At 39.0% G+C, this 20379-nt stretch overlaps 1 long non-coding RNA gene across 1 annotated transcript; it reads left to right on the plus strand.

The window, feature by feature from the left end:
- Positions 1 to 18516: 18516 nt before the first annotated feature.
- Positions 18517 to 19718, plus strand: LOC149268119 (uncharacterized). Its single transcript, XR_016271095.1, has 3 exons — positions 18517 to 18780; positions 18856 to 18990; positions 19411 to 19718. It is a non-coding gene; the product is annotated as an uncharacterized LOC149268119 (long non-coding RNA).
- Positions 19719 to 20379: the final 661 nt, after the last annotated feature.

The following is a 20379-nucleotide window of genomic DNA, read 5'->3' on the forward strand; positions in this document are numbered from 1 at the left end:
CGCATGGCACAGATGTTGCAACTATGCATAGGCGACTTAACATATATGTATATAAATGCGGATATTGCATTTTTCGCTGATTCCACCATTCCAATGGATCAGCCTTCCGAGATATATACTTTTCAGCTAAATATTTATCCATTTCTCGAATACCAGCATCAATTGTATTTGTGGGGTGGCTTACTTGTGGGAACTTATTGTCGTACTCGTTCTAGATGTCGTCTTTGTCAGTAGAACCCAATTCTTCAGCTGGGACACCTTCATTCAGTGCGACAACGGTGAGCATTTTTGTCAGTTTTTTTTTATGTCAGAAACCGAGTTTTGAAAGACTTCTGCTGATTTAAATACTCGTCCTTTAAATCTTGGATCCAGAATGGTGCTTTCAGCGTACAAAACATTTGTTTCCACCTCTCTGAATCTGCCATCCATTTCAACAACCTCCTACAAAGTATGGCTTGCAATAGACGCATTTATTGTCACCATTTATTTTTTGCAGCAACCCAACTAAGACAATTATCTTCGATAGCGTCACGTTTTTTTCCGCGCAGATCTCTTCCGTTAGTTGATAGAAGGGCTGTAAAATTGGAAGTACACCTTCTATCAAACTCCAGTTTTTCCGTGTGGAGAGGGCTGCCACAACTGCCTCTTTCAACATCGACAGTCGTTGAAACATTTTGAATGTGGGCACATCCTGCGTAAGTTTCAGTTGTGGCAAGTTAAACATAGCTTGCATGTCCTTTAACTTTTTTAGCCCTGATGAGCTACGGTTAAAGTACTCTGCGATAGCTTTTACTTTCGTGCGCACACTGCTGATTTTCTCCAAAGCCTTTTGAACAATGATGTTTAGAGAGTGCGCAAAACACCTCACCTGTTTCCAATTGCCCAATTTTATAGCACCAACAATGTTGTGGGCATTGTCCGAAGCTATAGCCATTACTTTATTTTGTAACTCCCACTTGCCAACAATTTTTTTGAGAAAACCAAAAAGGTTTACTGAAGTGTGTGACTCTTCAAAGGCCTCGCAAGCAATGGTGTGTAATTGTAGCACTGTTGTATCCTGATTTATGTAGAGCACAGTTACTGCTATATAGCTCTCATTGCTGAGTGATGTCCAGCCGTCTGTTGTTAGACATACCGCAGTGGCCATTCGCAAATTGTCCAAAATTTATCCCAAATGTTCATCACGAACTTTGGGTATCAAAGAGGTGGTTAACGTCTTTCTTGTGGGAAGCTTATACCCTGGAGCGTGCGAGACATCATCAATAAGCTTTTTGAATTCCGGCTCTTCAACCAATCGCAAAGCGTGATGACCCTTGGCGATCATTTTCACAAGCTGGTTCTGCTTTTCCATCTGACAACGGTTTATGTACAAAATTTGTAATTAAACCCTGAACCCATTTTCAATGGGAAATCAGGGTATCATGGTTTTGTTGAAATGTATGTAACAGGGAGAAGGAGGCGTGGCAGACCCCACAAAGTATATATATTCTTGATCAGGGCGACAAGCTGAGTTGATTTGGCCCTGTCCGTCTGTCTGTCCGTTCGTCTGTCCGTCTGTCCGTATGTATGAACGCGTCGATTTCAGAAGATATAAGAGCTAGAGACTTCAAATTTTTTTTTTAATTTTCGTAATTACAGCGCGGATATCAAGTTTATCATTAAAATCTTTATCTTAAAATCTTAAAATATCTCGATAACTCATCCCGATCTTTTTTTATCGATAAAAAACCTTATCGAAAACCAGTTATAAAATTATATCTTCTACACCTTTATTGCTAGAGTCTCCAAATTTTAAATGTATGCTTATATGCAATTTATACAATTTCGCTTTTTGTTAAAATTTACCCCCCACCCTTAAATTCACCCCCTCACCCTCACTTTTGTAAAAAGCGTATTTCAAATACTAGAGACTTGTGCTTTGGCAATTACATGCATATCCATGTTATAATCATAATCTGAAAGTTTCATGAAGATCGTACGTCCATAAAAAAAGTTATTAAGCAATTAAGTTCTCATAGTAAGCGCTCACTGCCGCCCATGCGTGTTTATGCTTGTGTGTGTATATGTATGTAAATGTTTGTGTATGTTTTTTTTTTTTTATATTCATTTATTGACAAAATTATACAATGGAGGACAAAAGTATTTTGACAACGCATTGCAAAAACTTTAACCGCTTATTTCTGCGCGCTGAGAGAGGTAACGGTACCCATTATATTTTTCAGAGAGAGCAAACATACTAGGCTTTAAATGACCAAAATATTGCATTGATGACATGACTCATTATTTTTCTATAATTATTTGCATGGCGGATTATCATTTTTTGGGTGGACAAAAGTATTTTGACATTAATATTTATTTAATAAAGTGATAGAAAAACTTAACAATGTTACAATTGTTACTATCACAAAAATATTAATAAAAAATAAACCCTTCTTTAACATCAATGACCTTCTGTAAGCGTCTAGGGATCGATCTAACCAAATTTTTTAATGTTTCTAATGAAACATCCTGCCAAAGTCCTAGAACCTCAGCAATCGTCTCCTCGCGCGTTCTAGATAAGTCTGAGCTTCTTTTTCTTTTCATGTATGCCCACACATTCTCTATAATATTCAGGTCGGGGCTCTGAGGTGGCCAATCTAGTGTATGGACTCCGACATTCCTCAAAAACTCTGTTATCATACGGGCCTTATGGCATGGAGCATTGTCTTGCTGTAGTATAAATGAGTGTCCAATTAGCCGGTCCCCAGAAGTGAATGCGTGGTCATTCAGGACACGTAAATATTTGTCCTTATTCATCGTTCCATCGATTGATGTCAAATCGCCCAGGCCATTGAAGCACACGCAACCCCAGAACATTACCGATCCTCCTCCGTGTGGTGCCCGTTTGAAGACAGGTCTCATTTTTATGTAAGTATTCTGTGGCAATCGGCAATATATCTTTCCTTTCGACCCGTGATACTCGAAAGAGCTTTCATCTGTCCATAAAACTTGTTCCCAGAATGATTGCGGCTTGGTTATGTAGGATTTGGCAAATTGTAATCTTTTTAGCTTATTTTTTGGTGAAATCAATGGTATTGGACGAGCTACATAAGTAGAAAAATTTGCCTCCTTTAACCGTCTTTCAATGGTTTTTCCACTTATTGATATGTTATGATGTTCTTTCAGCTCAATCGACACTGCTTTTGGAGTAATCAGCACATCTTCTTTAAATTTTCTCAATATTATGCGGTCTTCTTTAGGTTTTGTTTTGCGCGGTCTTCCTGATCTGGCCTTATTTTTGAGTGAATAATTTTTTTTTTTTTTTTTGTTTATTTGGTAGTAAATTGTTTGTCGTGGTACACTGTATAAGTTGCTAAGGTATTCTACCGAAATACCTGCATTATACTTCGTAACCATTTCATTTCTAATGAGTTCATTTATTTCACGTGTTTTGCCCATGATTTAATGAAATCTTTGATCAAACAGTGATAATTTAGTAAATTGCCTAATAAAGAACGAAAACACGCTTAAGAAATAAGAGCACGTGCTTTTTAACGCAAGCGAATCACCGAAAATGAATATGAAAAGGAATGTCAAAATACTTTTGTCCACCCAAATAATGATGATCTGCCATGCAAATAATTATAGAAAAAGAATGTGTAACGTAATCAATGCAATATTTTGCTCTCTCTTCTCTTTTTATGTTTGCTCTCTCTGAAAAATATAATGGGTACCGTTACCTCTCTCAGCGCGCAGAAATAAGCGGTTAAAATTTTTGCAATGCGTTGTCAAAATACTTTTGTCCTCCATTGTATAACAAATTGCAAGTTGCGTGGTGGCTAGGATAGCGCGCGGTGCTTGCGGGACGGCCGTAAAGCATTGCTTCGCAAGCACTATGCGCTACCTTAGCCTGGGACAGCTCGTCTTCTCGATCGCTCGACTCTGCGGAGCTCCATCATCACCGTGGCCGCGAAGGTGCTTGTTAGTTCCCAAGCTTCCTCCGATTCCAGCATGGCGTTGACTAAGTTGTCCGCTCTGATGGAGCGGCCCACTGCCTCTTCCAGACGACGCCTCTCCTCCAGGAACCGTCCACATTCGAAAAGAATGTGGTTGGCGTCTTCCACATGCCCTCGCTCGCACCAGGGGCACTCGTCAGATTCCTCGTGGCCAAAGCGCTTCAAATAGCTCCGAAAGCATCCATGACCCGAGAGGATCTGCGTAAGGTAGAAGTTAACCTCGCCATGTTTGCGGTTAACCCATGGTTCAAGCTCCGGGATGAGCTTGTGCGTCCACCGCCCTTTAGCTGAGCTATTCCACCTTCTTTGCCATCGTGCGATGCTGTTCGCCCTGACAGCGTTGAGTCGCGTAGGCCCGTGCGAATTCCGCTCCACGGCTTCGGCGACCAAATACTCCAGTGGCACCATACCGGCTATGACGAGCGCCGCGTCATCGGAGATAGTCCTGAAAGCGCAGCTGACTCTGATTGCGCTCAGCCTGTAGATCGCGCAAATGCCTCGGCTGTAGCTCGGCGTTGCCATCGCTCTTGCCCATATTGGCGCAGCATAGAGGATGACAGACCTAATGACGCTCATTAGGAGGAGACGTCTTTGCTGTTTAGGTCCCCGCGTGTTAAGCCTGATTCTCGAGAGAGCTCTACAAGAATCAGCTGCCTTTTTATGCACATATTCTAAGTGCTCGCGGAAAGTTAATCTTGTGTCTATCATGACACCAAGATATCTTATCGCCCTCTTTGACGCAATGGTGACGCTGCCGATCTTTATATTGGCAGTTTCCACTCTTTTGCGACTGCTGACTAGTACAACTTCGGTCTTGTGTGCCGCAAGCTCGAGCCCAGCTCCTGTCAACCAGCTTCGTATGCGATTGATACTTTCGCTGCACATATCCTCTGTATCTTTGAGCTCCTTTCCTATGGCTACGACAGCTACATCATCAGCAAAGCCAATGGTGTGCGCGCCTGCTGGTAGTTCCAAGCGCAGTACGCCGTCGTACATGATGTTCCATAGGAGAGGCCCCAGCACTTAGCCTTGGGGTACTCCAGCTGACACTGTATGAGTTTGGGGACCCTCACTCGTATTGTATACCAGTGTTCTTCCTCTGAAGTAGCTCTTTATTATCTCTCTTAGATATTTAGGGATATTATATTGTGACAGCGCATTCAGTATCATATCCCAACTAGCTGTGTTGAAGGCATTCCTTACATCCAGGGTCGCGATGATACAGTATTCCTTCGTCCCGTGCCTCCATCTGGTGCCTTGAATAGCGGAAGTGGCCAGACCAACAACTTTGTTAAGCGCGTCCGTTGTTGACCGGGCCTTCCGGAATCCAAATTGGTTTGGTGACAGGCCTCCGGCGCTTGCAATCGCAGTCTCCAGCCTAGAGCAGATCAGTTTCTCAAACACCTTTCCCATGGTGTCTAAGAGACAGATCGGTCTGTACGAAGATGGCTCATCTAGTGGTTTGCCAGCCTTGGGTAGCAATACCAGATTCTGGGCTTTCCATTTTGCCGGGAACGTCTCTTGGATCAGGCATTCGTTAAATAATTCGGCGAACGTACTTGGGTGCAAGGCGAGGGCTAGCTTTAGCGCACGATTTGGGATCCCGTCCGCCCTTGGAGCTGTGTTGGTTCTAAGACCTCGGAGAACTACTGATATTTCTTCCTCTGTAACTAAAACAATTTCAGTGCTCGTTGAGCCCTGATCAGCAGACTCGGACTCAGGGGCGTGAATGGAGCTTAAACTTTCTGGAAAGAGTGTTTCCACAATCGATTTAAGCTCCAGACGATCCGTAGGCTGCACCTGTCTACCTGCGTATAGTCTTTTAACTACTATCTTGTATGCCCTGCCTGTCAGCCAAGGGTCATATTCGGCTGAGTCGCACAACTGTAAAAAACATTCTCTTTTGCTTGCCCGAATGGCCTTCTTCAGCTGTCTTCTAGCTGCCTGGTAAGCTAATTGTTTCTCAAAAAACGTTGACCTACCGCGAGCCCGTTGGTAGCTTCTTCTCGCCTGGATGCATTTGCGACGAATGTCACCTATTTGCGTATTCCACCAATACGTAGGATCATGTTGTCGCGTGAACTGTTTGCGACGTAACATGCTGCTATTGCAGGCACACTGTATTTGGGCTACCATTTGGCATGCTCTGGCCTCAGCATTACCAATTGTGCCCAGAGACTGAATGGCCTCTGAAAAGACCGCGGGGTCAAAAGTATCTAGCCGATACGACTCCCTCCACAATGTTGACGCCCTGGCAGGTGGCTCACCTATTGTGAACAGAAGTGCCGTATGATCGCTGCCTGTATAGCTATCGCAATGGCTCCATGTTGCTCCCCGAAAGAGGGATGAAGTGACAAAAGTAATGTCGATAACAGAGGCTACATTTTGGTGGCTTGGTGCATGCTTTGGCACTGTGACCCATCTCTCCACACCTGAAACAGGCGCCCTTTATGTCACAGTCGCTGCGACAGTTTGCTGCCATATGACCGTAATCGAGGCACTTGAAACAGCGTTTAGGCTGCTCCACGGCTCGGATACGGCAAACTACCCATCCTATTCTAATTTTGGACAGCTCGAGCAGAGTTTTAGCTTTCCCAATTGGAAGAGCAACCGTAGCTCTTTGCTGTCCACCAAAAGCTGGCCGAAGCGATTTGATAGCCTCAATGGGGAGTGAGCTATCCTTCAACTCCACCCTAATTGCCTCCAAGATCTCCTCTTTGGTCGCTAACTCGTCTAGATCGCGAATCTCAACTTGCGCCGATTCGGTAAGTGTTTTAACTACCGCTCGGTCTCCCAAGGCCTTGCCTACAGCTTCGTGCAGAGCCTCAGCGCTATGCTCCGGCTTCCTACTCAGTTGCAGTAAAAGGTCCCCCTTAGCTGTCTTCCTAATTCCTTGAACGTCGCTGCTCAGATGCTTCAAATTTGGGTCGTTTTTAACTACACGAAGCATGTCCGCATAGCTGCAACCCCCTACGCCTGAAATCGCAATCGCGTCAGTCCTGGGACGTTTTTGCATAGGCTTTCGCCCTTTGACGACTGTCCAGCTGCTCTGGTTTGTCTGTCGGGCGACCTGGTTTGAAGTTTCAGATTCAGCTGTAGCCCGTAGAGCCATTGGTTCTTTTGGGTTTGCTGCACTTCTATTGGGCCTCGGCTTTTTTGAGGGAGTTTTCCTCTGTTCGGAGGCAACTTCCCTCGACCGCTTGGGAGTATTGCTACCTACTGTAGCACTAATGCTCGCTGCCTTAACGTTTTCGCCTACTTTTTTGAGTGGTGTGGTCTGCACCTCACAGTTTTTAACCGAACGGTTGCAGAACGCTTCGACCGTCTTGTGAAGGCTGACCAGCCTAGCCAGCTCCTCTCTCATTAAGGCATTTATATACCGCTGACCCTCAAATAAGGCAGACAAACCCTCTAGTGTAGCTCCTATTTGAGCTAACGCTTCTTTTAGTGACTTGGGTGCCTGGCACTCAGCCACTGGAGCCTGGTTAGAAGTCGACGGCTGCGCCAACACCCTCTGTTGTTGCTGCGGCGATCGCTGCAACGAGGAACGACGCGCAAAAGCTTGCAGCTCGTCCTCCATCACGGCATCCATTTCTGCTCCGACTACCACGGCGTGAAGCCTGTAGTGGGCAATGGCTACTAATATAATCTGAGTTTACAACCCGCAGTAACTTAAACTCAACTTGACTACAGCGAGAGCCCGAAAGTATGCACTACTTTTAATAACTGCTACTTCACTCCAGCAACTAGGTTGCTGTCTTTGCTAAGGCTTAGCAACTCACCAACGTTAGTGAGCAGCTGATTGCCCGATGCAATTTCCAGCACTACTAACAGCTGTTAGAGTGAATGCACCTGATTTTTCTTATTGCGCAACACAAAAGACGTAAAAAAGCTCTAGTCGAGACTGCTCGACTACGAGATCCCCTGAACCCTTAGAGCAATAGATATTTCAATAATTTTTCGCGTCTTTCAGCTTACCCAAGAAACACGCACACACATACACACACACACGCACACACATACACACACACACGCACGTACGCACACACAGGCATACATACATACACACGCATAGAGACACAAACGCATACACACACTCACATACACAAACACATACATACACATACACAAACACATACACACACATACACAAACACATACACACGCATAAACACGCATGGGCGGCAGTGAGCGCTTACTATGAGAATTTAATTGCTTAATAACTTTTTTTGTGGACATACGATCTTCATAAAACTTTCAGATTATGATTATAACATGAATATGCATGTAATTGCCAAAGCACAAGTCTCTAGTATTTGAAATACGCTTTTTACAAAAGTGAGGGTGACGGGGTGAATTTAGAGGTGGGGGGTAAATTTTAACAAAAACCGAAATTGTATAAATTGCATACAGTGAACCAATAATGTCTTCGTACAGCAGCAACTTTTTTCTTTGGAAACGAAAAAAACATATAAATAGTAAAAAACTAATAAAAATTTTGATGCAGTCTTATTATCTTATATATTAATCTTAATTTACAAAACTAAAAGTGCATAAAAAGACACGATTTTGGCTCCAATAAAGTCTTCGTACAGTAAAACTTAATACTTAAAAAATAGTCTTAAAAACTAACAAAAATGTAATTTTTTGTATATTTAATATTTTGTTGGGTAACCTTTATTTTTTATAACATCTTTTAGTCGGTTTGGCATTGAAAGGACTAACTTCTCTGTATAATTAGACTCATTCACGAAAGTGAAATGAGTATATTGGTTTTGTGCAATGTCCGTCTTGCTGTCCGTCCGTCTGTCCGTCCGTCCGTCTGTCCGTATGAACGCAATCTATTTCGGCGCTATTGAAGCTAGAGACTTGAAATTTGGAACACATACTCGTGTATATCTCCGATTTATAAAGTGTTAAAATTTTCCCGATCCGCCCACTAGGGGCGTGGCAAATCGGAAAATGCATTTTCCGATATACCAGAAATCATGTTTGTTGAAGAGCTGGAAAGCTGAAATTTGGTATGTAGGTCCGCGCCGATCACCCAAGATCACAAACTATGGCGGATATATCTCCGCCCATTAGGGGCGTGGCAAATCGGACAAAACTATCTCCTAAAGTTATAAACCTAGAATGCTGAAATTTTGCATGTAAGCTGATGTTTTAATTCTATGAAGAAGAAGCGGGTTGACCACCCACGTCCAACGAGCTATGGTAGATATATGTCCGCCTATAGGGGGCGTGGCGAACCGCAAAAGTTTATATCTCCTACAGTTTAAGAGCTAGAAGCTTCAAATTTAGATAGTTAAGTTACTGGTGGCCTCCTCTATCGATGCCCCAAAAATAATTTTTAAGCCTCTTTAGGGGCGTGGCATATCGAAAAATACCCTGAAATGTTCACATTTTTTGAGCGTAAGAATTCAAATTTTGCATTTAGGTAACCGGTTGCTCGTTCTAAAAACTGGCTAAAATTGAGGAGTCTACGGCCACTAGGGGCGTGGCAATCGGCATTTACAGTGCGCGAATTGCGACATTTATATGCGTCAGCCATCTATTTATGTATATGTACACATAAGTAGGCTTAATAGACATTGATAGCACGGAAGGAAACATTTTTATAAAATTAATAAAATATAAAAAAGCTAAAATAACAAAAATTTGCAATTTACAAAAAAGTGTTTTCAGCGGGATTTGAACTCGCACCCAACCCAAACAGCATGTTTGTCAAAATAGCTAAAATAAAGATCGTCGGCGCTTCAGCCTACAGCACCACCGCGTCGTTTCGATCAAGAGTAGTTAAAACAAAATCACATTATTGTTATGACGCCGCATAGCAAAGAAAAGCCAGTGTAGCGGCTGGAAATTCAAAAACAATGCAAAGACAAATCAATCGCAGCGAGATCCTTAGAATTTTATGTGTACATACAGATACACATACAAATGAGCGCGTGTATAAGGCTGGAATGCTTGATACTATGCATGCAGACTTACATATGTATATACAAATGTATGTATTTGCGTAGATGTATTTGAGGGCTATTTAAGAAGAAACACATTTAAACTTATAAAATTATTCGACTAAGAAAATGAAAAGTATTAAGTGCCATTCAGTCAAGCTCGTACCTTCCCAATAAAATATCTATTTTATAAAAAACGAAATATATATGAAAAAATAAAAAAAATAACACTTTACTATGGTTCGAGCCTCCGCTACTCTAACATTACTTGCGTCGCCCTTAGCACTCGCGCCACTGCTTTGCTCGAGCAATCAGTTGCTAAAATAGAATAGCTTAGTAAGAGAGCGTCATCAGACAAAACTAGAGTAACGGCTAGAAAGTCCAGAAATCAATCGAAATTCTAAGAATGTGAGAAAAGGCGCGCTTCTGTCTGTACGCATAGAATAGACTATGAGTGTGTGCACAAGCATAGGAAAATCGCGCTGATCTGCTGTTAGCTTGAAGCCGGTATCCAATGTATGGATATAAATATATAATAAAAATCAGAGTTGTATAAATTATATATGTATGTAATTTGAATGCAATAGCTATCTATGATTTTCCAATTTTAATGACATCATGCCGTGTCTTTTGCTGCGCACTAGACTTGAAAATTGCACTATATACTCTGGTTGACAGCGTTTGGGCTGTGAATGAGTCTTCTGCTTTCGGTATCGCCCGATTGCAACGTTCTTACTTGTTTTTATTTTTTTTTTCCCATTCCTCTTTTAACCCCTCTATAAGCTTGGGTTTTGATGAAATATGATGCTTCCTGATATTTTTTCCAACATATGCCAACAATTCTCTATTGGATTTAAATCAGGAGTTTGGGAAGGTGTTTTTAATAGATGTGGCGTATTATAAGCTATTTTGGTATTATGAGCCATGTGTTTAGGGTCATTGTCTTGTTCGAAAAAGTAAGACCTCGATAATCCAAGCTTAGCAACACTTGGCACCACATTTTTTTTTTTTATTTCAATATATTTAAGGTGGTCTATCACCCCATCAATTATTTCAAAATTTCCGACACCAGCCGCAGCCATACAGCCCCACACCATAACGCCACCACCGCCATGCTTCACTGTCTTCAGTGTGTGTTTTGGTTGGAGTGCCTCTCCGGTTCTTCTCCACACGCGATGTCGCCCATCCGATCCAAATATATTATATTTGGATTCGTCAGAAAAAAGTACATTACGCCATTTTCGTACTGTTTTGCGAACTCTAAACGTTTTTTGCGATTAGCGCTGCTTATAAAACGTTTTCGTCTAGGTGTGCGCGACTTATACCCATTAGCTACTATAGCCTTCCTTATAGTTTCTGGGTGGACGACTTTATTTTGAGATTGTAAAATATGTGTAGATATCGTATTTGCGCTAACAAATGGATCCGACGCCACTATTCTCTTAATATTAAGCTGATCTCCGTTTGTTAGCTTGCTCGGCCTTCCGGATTTTCGCTTGTTTTCTACTCGCCCTTCGTATTTAAATCGCCCAATTACGGATTGGATCGTTGACCGACTGCGAGACAATATATTCGCAATTTCCGAATATGATTTCTGCTGCTTAACGTGCATATTTAATATTAGTTGACGTTCTTCTATGGTTAAATATTTGCCCGTCATTTTAAATTAATATTTGTCCGCTTAGCGATTCAAATTGAAGAAAATTTCTTGCAAAATGTGGCGACATTATGCCCGAGCATGCAAATAAATACATTGGAAAACAACCGTTATCATTTTCGGTTTCTGTCCGCAGTTAAAGTTCTAGGAAAGTACGGTGTACGAAGACTTTATTGGAGCCAAAATCGTGTTTTTTTTTATGCACTTTTAGTTATAACTATATTTTTTAGTTATATATATATAGCAACATATTGACATAATTTTTTTTGTAAATTAAGATTAATATATAAGATAATAAGACTGCATCAAAATTTTTATTAGTTTTTTACTATTTATATGTTTCTTTTCGTTCCCAAAAAAAAGTTTCTGCTGTACGAAGACATTATTGGTTCACTGTATAAGCATACATTAAAAGTTTGGAGACTCTAGCAATAAAGGTGTAGAAGATATAATTTTATAACTGGTTTTCGATAAGGGTTTTTTATCGATAAAAAAAGATCAGGATGAGTTATCGATTTTTAATGATAAACTTGATATGCGCGCTGTAGTTACGGACATTTAAAAAAAAATTTGAAGTCTCTAGCTCTTATATCTTCTGAAATCGACGCGTTCATACATACGGACAGACGGACAGACGGACAGGGCCAAATCAACTCAGCTCGTCGCCCTGATCAAGAATATATATACTTTGTGGGGTCTGCCACGCCTCCTTCTGCCCGTTACATACATTTCAACAAAACCATTATACCCTGATTTCCCATTGAAAATGGGTTCAGGGTATAAAAATAGAGAAATAGCACAAGTCTCTAGTATTTGTGCTTTGGCAAATACATGCATATTCATGTTGTAATCATAATCTAAAAGTTTCATGAAGATCGTATGTGCACTCTCATAGTAAACGTACACTGCAGCCCATGCGGGTTTATGCGTGGGTGCTTGGGTGTGTATGTGTTTGTGTATGTGTGTGTGTATGCGTTTGTGTGTGTATGCGTGTGTTATCGTATGTGTGTGCGTGTTTCTTGTGTAAGCTAAAAGACGCGAAAAATTATTCAAATAGCTATTGCTCCAAGGGTTCAGGGGATCTCGTAGTCGAGCTTATAGCTTTCTCGACTATAGCTTTCTTACTTGTTATTAGTTTGGTTCAGGGTAGTATCTAGTCGAGCACTCTCGACTAAAGTTTTCCAACTTGTTTTTACATATATAAATAGATACATACATATGTATATTTTCATAAAAATTTTGTAGTATAATATAATAAATAATAAAATACATACATATATTAATTAATATATGCGTTTTAATACTAACTGAATATTTATTATATATAGGAGATTTATAAATTTAATTTATATTCATATTAATCTAATAAATATCCTCAAAATATTATAATGCCTAGAACTAAATAATTTCAGCGGCTAATATGCCTCAAAGACAACAAAATAGGAATATGTTAAATAGGTCAAATGTTGAAAATTCGGAGCAAAATCGATTGAATAATTTGGAATTTATAAGAGAGCATAGAAAAAATGAAGAGTTTAGTCAGACTGAGAGAAGTAGAAATAGACAGTGAAACCAAGTTTGTAGAAACAATACCTTAAAAAGATTTTCAGATCAAAGCTAAAATCCCTTTCTTCGAGCTACTTTACGCACTACCTCTCAGAGTAGACAGGTAGAGCGAGCCTAAGACACTTCGTGTCAGTCGAGACGCTTACACGAGTCCTGTTTATAAGGCGAACGAACAGTGACAAAACACTGAGCATCACGCGACAAGACGAACCAATTCTCCCGATAGGCAACAGGGTCTGCATTTGTTGCAAAGGTTTGTGGTTCCCCCACCATTTAGCGAAGCTGAGGTAATTCAGATTCATTTGAAGCACAGGATAGAATATAGTCATGATTTCATGCCTGATGCAAATTTAAAAAAATGTCCTTGTAGAAAATATTCCGATGCAAAGAATAGTTATAGTCCCTGGAGAAGATCAGTGACCATAAGATATGATCGAAGTTTGTGATTCAGAGGAGCTGGCCTTCCCAATTAGCTAACTATAAAATTAAAGTTTAAGGAGAATTGTACAACCATAGTTAAAACAGAGCTTACAAAAAGTTAGAAATGATTGATATTAGGGACAAAACCTCTATTGCCTACGTAAGCACAGCACCACTCACCACTGCCCAAACGATCTTAATAAAGAGCAAATAGATCAATTAGTTCGCCCTGATGGTGGCTATAAAATTTTAAAAGGAATTAGGACTTCGCCTGCTCACTGGGAAGCAGACAAAAAGAAGGTGATGGCTATGACTACTTGGTCTTCCAAACATTTTTATCACATTTACTTAAACTCGATGGACGAAGGCATGAGTAATTCTTTCTAGTAATGTAGACAAAGCAAAAATTTCCGAAGAAACAGCAATATACTTAAGTTTTCAGAAAGCCCGTCTTATTAGAGCCGATCCTGTGACTTGAGCTAGATATTTTCGATATTTTATTTTAGGAGTACCAAATACACAAATACCACAATCACGGCCACTCATGTAGGCGGGAAGTTAGAGCACAACAAATTTTTAGATTCGGTATTCCATACCCTCGTATGCACCAAACTAAAATTCTGTTTCCCTTTGAAGAGGATGCTCAAAATTTAAATACAAAAAATTCAGGGCTTCTTGGAGCATTTGTTTGATCGTGAAGCAATAGAGTCCCTGAATAATTTTAATAGTTTTTTGTCCAACAATCAACTTAACATTAGGTATGAGTGCCATATTAATGCACTTAAGTCTAGCATCAAGAAGCCGAAGATATATTTAAAGAGTTTATTCGCTGAAATTAAGCTTAAGGCTTACAATAAACAATCTACTCCAACTGCAGTAAACCAATACACATATTCAGTCATATTAGATCTCTATGCTTGCTGCAGCTACGTTGTTAATTATATTAAGAAGTCCCAGAGAGGAAGTTCAAAATTAGTGAGATTAATAGGGGTAACGTAACAATCAAACAAAAGTTACAACATATAAGCCACAAATGTATTTCGGGCACTGAAACATTTGCCCAGGAAGCCGTTTACTGCTGTTTAGGTATGCAATAATCCGAAAGCAATAACTCTGGAGTATATATTAATACTTCATTGCCAGAGCATCGAGTTATAATACTTAAGTCTACACTACAGTTAGAAAATTTACTCGATCTACAGATATATTTTTATTAGGGCTCTTAGAGCAATATGTTCAGCGCCCAGACGCTTAAGATAGTTTATGTCTGGCTGTTTTAGCTGATTTTTATAGCTTTAGCAAACAGAAGTAGTTTTTGCACTTCTCAATGGAAGTGTTTTTTTTTTAGGAAAAGACATTCTCCTAGTAGTTTTAGGTATAGGAAATTTAATATTAATACTGAGAGCAGTCAATACTTTAGACAATTACTTACGTTGTATCTCCAATAGACAGACGAAGAGACGGAACTGGTTAGGAGAGGCTGCGAATAGTTTTGTAGCCATAATCAGGAGTTAGTCGAATCAAACCGTAGGATATATAGCTTAGATGATAGTGAGCTTCAGAATGCTCCAAACGAAGCAGTGCATGAAGAGAATGAGGGCAGCATAAAACAAGTAAGAAAGCTCCAGTCGAGACTGCTCGACTAGGAGATACCCTGAACCCTCCAAGCTGATATTCTAATCATTCTGCACTTCTTTTATGCACACATACATACACATGCATCCACACGCACGCATAAGCCTGCGCTCTGCTAACTGCGCAGTAAGCAGCGACTGCGCTTGGGCTGCGCTGCAGTGTGGGCAATATTATGAGAATTTATTTGTTAAATAATTTCTTTTGTAGACATACGATCTTAATGAAACTTTTTAGAGCGTAATCATATGGTGAATATGTGTGTATATTCCAAAGCCCAAGTTTCTAGTATTTGAAATACGCTTTTTACAAAAGTGAGGGTGAGGGGGTGAATTTAAGGGTGGGGGGTAAATTTTAACAAAAACCGAAATTGTATAAATTGCATATAAGCATACATTAAAAATTTGAAGACTCTAGCAATAAGGGTGTAGAAGATATAATTTTATAACTGGTTTTCGATAAGGTTTTTTATCGATAAAAAAAGATCGGGATGAGTTATCGAATTTTAATGATAAACTTGATATGCGCGCTGTAATTACGGACAGTTTAAAAAAAATTTGAAGTCTCTATCTCTTATATCTTCTGAAATCGACGCGTTCATACATACGGACGGACGGACGGACAGACAGACGGACAGGGCCAAATCAACTCAGCTCGTCGCCCTGATCAAGAATATATATACTTTGTGGGGTCTGCCACGCCTCCTTCTGCCTGTTACATACTTTTAACAAAACCATTATACCCTGATTTCCCATTTTCAATGGGTTCAGGGTATAAATAGAGAGGCTACAACATTGAGTCGAAATGCCGAAAATGATGCAGAAGAGAAGCGAGCTATAATATCCAATGATGTTAAAGAAGCAGTAGATAATAATTCAGCATCGGCTACCATTGATATGTGGACTGACCAATATGTAAATAGAAATTTTTTAGGTGTCACTCTGCATCATTCTGGGCCTGAAATCGACGGATTCTGAAAAGTCGACAAGGGAAAATATTTAAAAAAAATTGAAATCTATTTTTACACAATTTAATGTCGAAAACATAAACAACATTAAATTCGTGACAGATAGGGGCACCAATGTAAAAAAAGCTTTGGAAAACAATATTAGCTTGGCTAAGAAGCTTGGCTAAAGAAAAGTAGTAGTCATTTATTTTCAAATGTTTTAGAAAAATCGTTTGACGAAGCATGTGAGCTTAAAGACATATTACACGCCTGCAAAAAAATAGTTAAATATTTTAAAAAAACAAGTTTGCAGCATAAATTAAGCACAACATTTAAAAACCCATGCCCTACTCGATGGAATTCCAATTATATGGTCAATTCAATAGTGAATAACTGGTCAACAATTAATAATACATGAAGTGAGGCAGAAGGAGGTTAAAAACTTATAGTCGTAAATATATCCACTTTAAAAATAATATTATTACTTCTTGAATATTTTGAGAGAATATTTAAGGAATTACAAACGTGTAGCTCCCCTTCATTGTGCTATGTTACCCTCAATAGCCAAAATAAAGCTTCTTTGTGAGCCAAATGCTGAAGACGTTTCGTCGATATCTGTTCTTAAATCAAGAATATTAGTAAATGTGAACACGATTTGGAAAGAAAATTTAAGTATTTGGCACAAGGCAGTTTTTTTTTTATATCCTCCAGCAGCAGAAATGGAACATCAAGATTTATTAAAAATTAAAAGCTTTTGCATTGAACAAATGAACAATTATGTTCGTTTTTCAAATTAACCTTCGCAAAATAATTCTTGTAAATTAGAATCAAACCAAATTGTCCACTTGAAGCGATTCCTAAAAGAGATATGTTGTGAGGCGGCGCCCCAGTTACCGCCTCACGATTATTTGAAATGAGAGAGATGTTGATTTACGAATTGGAATTAAGAGAATGAAGAAATGTTTATTTTTGGGTTGAAATGAAGAAATGTTTATTTTTATTGGAATCGAAGAAACGTTTGTTGTTATTGAATTGTTATCGGAATTTATGAAATAGTTAGTTTATTTTGTAGTCATTGAGATTTAGAGTTAAGTTAGTAAATTAAGTAGGTTTAATTAGGGTTAGTTTTGTAGTCGGTAAGATTTAGCTGTAGCAGTTAGGAATTAAGTTAGTGATAATTAAGTAAAAATTAGTATTTGATATAATTTTGACATTTGAATTGATATTTGAAAATGCCGCCCAAAGCGCTGACGATTTATCGGCGATCGGCGGCGCAACCCTGCGTGGAGAGTTGTGAGCGGAGAGTTGCGTCGCCGACGCCGAGCGCTTTGGGCGAGCGCAAGAAAAGAGAGAGTTTTTTAGTCGAGTCGGGATTGAGTAGCGAGAAGGAGCGATTGACCGCGAAGAAAAAGGTGATAGAGTTCTTTTAAATTTAAGCGCGTAGTGGAATCTTGTGAAACGCGGCTAGGTTAAGTGACATTTTGAATAAAAGAAGAAAGAAATACGGAAAGAGATCGACGACTTTCATTGGAATAAACGGCAACTGGAGCAAAGTTTGACGGCGACGAGGCAAAAGAAAAGGGGTGAGAAGACACTGGTCCCCATATTAGATTTCCCCCCCCCCCACCCCTCTCCCATTTCCCGGCCAATAACGTTAGATATTCCCCCCCCCCCTGGTGTCTCACTATTACATAAAAATAAATTTCTTGTGAGAACACCCTGGGTAGACTGAGTCTACCGCAGCATTTAAATTTACTACCTTACAATGTTTGTGTCAAAAACAACTATTTTCTTCTCCCAACTGGTAGCTCAGGCCAATAACAATTTAAAATCGCCCCCAGAAGCATTTGAAGGTTATTCTGGTGAAAGAGTTACTTTAACTGAGGATTTCGAACTCATTGAGTGGTGGAAAACCAAAGAAAATTGCTATCCGTTATTATCTAAGTTAGCATTGCAACTTCTTGCAATACCTTCAAGTAGTGCAGCAGCTAAAAGAGTATTTTCTTTAGCGGGCAACATAATAACAGAAAAAAGAAATAGATTACGTCCAAAAACGGTAGACAATTTGCTCTTCTTACACTCTTTTTTTTTTAATAATAATTTGTAATTTAATTTTTATTTTAAACTTGACTGAAAAAAAAATCAGAATATTTTGTTATTTGCGATATAATGTTTATATTTCTCTTAAGTTAAGCTTTAATATATTTAGTTTGTTAATTAAATGAAGTATTATAATGTTTATTTAGTATATTAAATAAATATAAAAAAGATATTTTTGATTTAAATATTTCTTTTTTGTTCACTATTTTTTCCTATTGTGCACGTATTTCCCGCAGCAAGTACGTAAACATGTACATACCTAGGGACACGAAAAAAGTATCGATATTTACATTGGGGCGATGATACCGATACTTTTTACTCGATGTTTTGGTTTCGATATTTTTACTTATCAAGTATCTCTAGAGCCATATCGAGTAAAGAAAAATACGCGGTATCAAGTCAAGCTCGCCAGCCAATTTGCGCGTAATTTGAGACTCCGCTAGTTGAATCATTAAAAAAAATTAAAACAGTGAATTATTATCGAAGTCAATTTGATTTATAGTTAAAGTAAGTAATAAAGCAATTACTCTATGCAGTTTATTGAAATGTACGTCTTTATGTCTTTAAAATAATGCCACCAAGCCGCAGCAGTGTTTGGCAGTATTTCACCAGAATACGCAACGACGAGGTGAAGTGCAAAATTTGCTTCAAAACTCTTAAATCATCAGGAAATACCTCAAACATGCAAAAGCATATAAAGAGTCACCCCGAAGTGAGGTAAGTAAATATTGTCAAAAATATATATTTAAATTTATAAAATTATGTTATGCTCCATGTTCAAACATGAACATACATAATAATAAAAATAGAGACAGTACTCGAATAACCTGCGCGTTATCCGACACAAAGTAATAAATATGTCATCCCATAGTTGCAGCGACCAATGCAGCGTCTAATATATGTAAATGTAACGTGAGCCTGGGCCCAACGAATCAAAAAAAGGGACACTTAAGTAAACATCTGTGCACTTGTTTGTGTGAGAAAATGCACCCTTCCAGTGACTGGAAGTAGTTTTAAGAGTCTCTGTTAGGTATATAAGAACTAGGATTTTAAGCAATAAAGAGTTCAGTTTCCATCTTGAATTCGGCAAATGTGGAGTTGTTTTCTTTTAACGCTCTAACACTCCATGTATTTTAGTGCAAAAGAAACTGGAAAAAAACAATCAACTTTTACAAGAGATCTTGATCTAATAAGTTCATCAAGTCATGAAACTGACTTGGGAATTCCCGCAACGTCCGTGCCCTCTGCGCGCCTTTTCTCCAAAGCTGGAAGTACCATAACCAAAACTCGCAGCCGACTGTCACCCAAAAGGCTTGACAAACTTCTTTTTTTAGGCGATTGTGTAGAGGAGGAATATATAACTTAACATAACTTCATTGTACTATGTAATAATTGAAAATTTACTTGTAACTTTTACTTTTTAATTTAAAAAAACATGAAATATATCCTAGATTTAATAAACATTTCATACAAATATAAATTCCCGATACCTTGCAACATCGATGCTTTTGATTTGATATTTTTATAAGTACGATGCTTTTCTTTTGATGCTTCTTATGAGTACATGATCGATACTTTGCATTCGATATCGTGTCCCTATACATACCTAACAAAAAAAAAAAAAAAAAAAAAAAAAAAACAAGTAAGAAGGCTCCATTCGAGACTGCTCGACTAGGAGATACCCTGAACCCTCTACGCTGATATTCTAATCATTCTGCTCTTCTTTTATGCACACATACATATATATATATATATATTTTTTTTTTTTTCAAATTGAAGTTTAAAACCATAACTTTATTAATCATGGCGCTGTTTGTGGCAATATTGCTTCTCTTTTCGGAAATTAATAACCGGGCCTGAGAGAAAGCCCTTTCAGATGAAGCACTGCTGGCGGGAATGCATAAAATTTTAAAGCTTACTTTAAAAAGTAGTGGATAATGTTCTTTATTCAAATTCCACCACTCTAAAACGTTAAACCCATCTGATTAAAAAACTTTGAGAGACATGTATGTATGAAGCTCAGAGTTAATACATTCAGTTAAATTGTCACTATAAACTGGCATTTCGTCAATATATACTTCTTGCTCCTCTGTCATTTTCAATATT

Source organism: Drosophila arizonae, chromosome X (assembly GCF_054131065.1).
Source record: "Drosophila arizonae isolate 15081-1271.41 chromosome X, UAZ_ARI_1.0, whole genome shotgun sequence".
In the NCBI taxonomy this organism is placed as follows: Eukaryota; Metazoa; Arthropoda; class Insecta; order Diptera; family Drosophilidae; genus Drosophila; species Drosophila arizonae.